Below are 3,657 nucleotides of genomic sequence, written 5' to 3'. Positions count from 1 at the left end.
ACTCCCCGTAAAGAATGAGACCTCCTTTACCAGTGGCAAAATATAGTAATAGGTTTTTACCCTTTCAAATGGTACAAAAACTGACACCTTTATACAAGGCATCATGTTTGCAATAACCACAACACAAGCAGTCAAAATGCAAACAAAAAGAAACAACTCTGATGATAATGATATGCACTGTCCTTGAAGTTGATTGGTCCACACCCGAGACAGCTTTTCTTAGAGCCTAGTCTCCATTGGTGTTGGACCAGATGACGCCAAAAGGCGTACAACTCAAAGACAGTGCACTATCAGAGTATTGAGAGCTCGGGCTAAGCATTTACACTATGAGACCTCTTTACCAGTGGCAAAATATAGTAATAGGTTTTTACCCTTTCAACTGTCTCGGGTGTGGACCAATCAACTTCAAGGACAGTGCATATCATTATCATCAGAGTTGTTTCTTTTTGCTTGCATTTTGACTGCTTGTGTTGTGGTTATTGCAAACATGATGACTTGTATAAATGTGTCAGTTTTTGTACCAGTTGAAAGGGTAAAAACCTATTATTACAAGAGCTCGGCTCTTTTTAAATCCTTTATATTAAGTTCACTTGCTTGCTTGCGCGCTTACGACCGTGCAAATCTTTCGGTCGTTTTTTAACCCACTTACCGTGATCGAATCGAGCTGACATTTTTCACAGACTCGTTGTGCGTGACAATTTATTTTCGTGAATTTTTTTTTCCAAAATTTTCCACTTTTTAGGAAAAAAACACTTATCAACATGAATAAAACAGAGGGGACGAAAGGGGAAAAACATATATTTTTTTTTTATTGTGAGTTTATTTAAGAAGTCTGTACATAAGCAAGGTTTTCATCATGCTACATGTAGCCCCAGTGGCCTAATGGATAAGGCACTGGCCTCCTAAGCCAGGGATTGTGGGTTCGAGTCCCACCTGGGGTTGCTGAGAAAAAGCTGTTCATTTTGTAAAATCAAAATGTCAAGTTAACGAATCTGATAATGAAAAGCCAAAATGGCGCTGTGCCTATAGAAGAGAGTTTTAAAACAATGTTCAATTATACTCTTTGGTTCTTTCGGTAAAGTTACGTCGGTATAGTGTCCATCATCAGATGATGATGATGGATGCTTGTGTTGATGATAGACGCTTGTGTTGAGCCCGAAACGTCGTGATTTATTTTATTTTATACCTACGTGAATTTACCAAAAGAACCAAAGAGTATGGATTCCTGAAGTCACGAAAGCTTCAAATCAAGAGTTTGAAACAGTGTACTTTGGTGACAATTATCAACATTGATAAAGCAGAGAATAAAAGGGGAAAATACATTAATGGTAGGTTTTTACCCTTTTAACTGATACAAAAAAACCTACCATTATATTTTGCCACTGGTAAAAGAGATCTCATAGGGAAAATACACATCCATTTCTATTATTATTGCGAGTTTATTTATCTGAGTCCGTGCTGATGATGTGAGTTCGTGTTGATGTGAGTCCGTATTGATGAGGCAAGCCCATGTTATTAATGTGGGTTTATGGTGATATATGTATGTATGTTGAACTTCTTTCGCACAGTACATAGCCAACCGTGCTGATCAGAGTCGGTATTGATGATGTGAGTCCGTGCTGTGACCTGATTCGTGGTGTGACATGGGAACCAGTTACGTCACACACCCTCGACTCTGCGTGACCCTCTCCTCTCTCCCCCGCTCTCCACGCAGACCCGGACGACGCGAGGAACGACGTGAGCTCTGTACACAACGCTGCTCTGCAAGTCGCTGCCATGGAAGTAAGTGTGGGTCCCTCGACTCGCGCGGTGAAGTATGAGGTGAACGTGTGTTCTCCACTCTCCATCCATGTGCCTGTTGCCTAGCTGTCTACCTGGGTGTGCATCTGCTTGCCTACCCGTGAGTATGTGTGTGTTTCTATCAGAATGTATTTCTGAGATCCTGTCTGTGTACCTGCCTGTCTATGTATACACATTTAGAGCAGTCTTATCTATCCACTGTTGGATGAAGGCCTCCCTCATCGAGCCACTGGCACCTCTCACAATCTAGCGATGGAATAATCTGGCCAGCGCATGCTCTGCATTCTATGATACTATTTCATAGCTCCATCTCGATGGCGGACGTTTTCTCAGATGCGTTCCTGCCACTCCGTTATTGGCTGTCACTTCGTTATTATTCTTAACGATCAACCAATCAACCATCACCATCCCCCTTCTGGCCGTGGCGTGTCCTGGCCCAGCCCCACTCAGCTTTCTTAACATTTTGAATGATCCCATTAACCTGTGTGTCTTCCAATCCACGTGTTCCTCTTTCTGTCTCAATGTAAATCCAGGTGTAGCATCTTGATATCAGACAAACATCCCAATGCTGAGATTTGACATCAGAATCAGAATCTTTATTTAGACTGTAAGAATCCAATGACCTACGAAGCTTGTTTTCACAGATGTCCAGTATGGGAGGGTCAGCAAGTTACAACAGCAAACAATATAAAATAGGAGTGCAAAGTAGAAAAATGGAAAGCAAGTCAGTAACTTTCAATCAATAATTAATTATACAAGTCTTATTTATCAATATTGGGAAACCATATTCTTTAGGTCTTTCGGTAAAGTCACGTAGATAGGTTCAAATTAAAAATAAATTAACAAAAAATGACGACGTTTTAATCATAACACAAGCGATCGTCATCAGGAGGAAAACAGAGGGGGAAAACTGCTCAAACCAGACTGTTTTAAAGGTTTACAATGGGTGTAGCCACGTACCGTCGGCTCTGCGATCTTACATTAACATGCTAATCTCTCACATTAACATAGCCACCTCAGCGTGCTCGCCGTGGAGGCCACTCTCCGATCTTACATTAACATGCTAATTTCTCATTAACATCACTAGCCCCGCCCACTTCGTTTATGACCCTTGGGCTTGCACCCATTTTGAACTTTTAAAGAAGTCTACTTTTAAGCACCTTTCCCCCTCTGTTTTCTTCCTGATGACGATCGCTTGTGTTGTGATCGAAACGTCACGTTTTTTCTTTTAATTTGAACCTATCTACGTGACTTTACGGAAAGACCCAAAGATTATGAATTCCTGCAGTCACGAAAGCTTTAAGTCAAGATTTAATATTGGGAAAGGCAGCAAAAACAACAACAAAGCAGTCCTCAGCCACACCAATATATCACATAGCCCATCAATAAACTTGCACATTAACTTTGAACTATCAGCATGACCCTCCTGAATGTGGAACCCAGATATCATCGGTGCTTGCTCAGTACTCACCTACTGCACTTAACTCAACACCTTGTTGAATCCTATGTGGGGAACCTTTGTCTTTGTGTAGATGAGCAACGCTGAAGGTGGAAGCAATGGCGGGTCTTGCGACACTGTGGTTACCGCCTCCATCCGGAGAAGATCACCCAAAGGTAATAATAGTCATGTGAGACGTAACAGTGGCCATGTTGCAGGGGTGATGTCATGTCGACTATGTTGCATGGATGATGTCAAGGTGGCCATGTTGCATGGGGGGGATATGTATTTTTCTTCTGATTAGCAGCTGAATGACTGGTACAGTGAGAGTGATAATGTAGAGCCTAGCAGTCGCTCTTTTGGAAGCTAGAGTTTGGAGTTAACTAAAACTCCAATATTTACTTTGATCTCTTTTCTCA

The 3,657-nt window shown here is 41.6% G+C and overlaps 1 non-coding gene across 1 annotated transcript; it reads left to right on the top strand.

Moving 5' to 3' along the window:
- The first annotated feature begins 868 nt into the window (after nucleotides 1–868).
- TRNAR-CCU (transfer RNA arginine (anticodon CCU)) lies at nucleotides 869–941 on the top strand. Its single transcript has one exon. It is a non-coding gene; the product is annotated as a tRNA-Arg (tRNA).
- The last annotated feature ends 2,716 nt before the right edge of the window (nucleotides 942–3,657 follow it).

Source organism: Lampetra planeri, chromosome 76 (assembly GCF_965212315.1).
Source record: "Lampetra planeri chromosome 76, kcLamPlan1.2.h2, whole genome shotgun sequence".
NCBI lineage: Eukaryota > Metazoa > Chordata > Hyperoartia > Petromyzontiformes > Petromyzontidae > Lampetra > Lampetra planeri.
The sequence above is the reverse complement of the archived record's forward strand: the minus strand, read 5'-3'. Positions and strand labels throughout refer to the sequence as shown.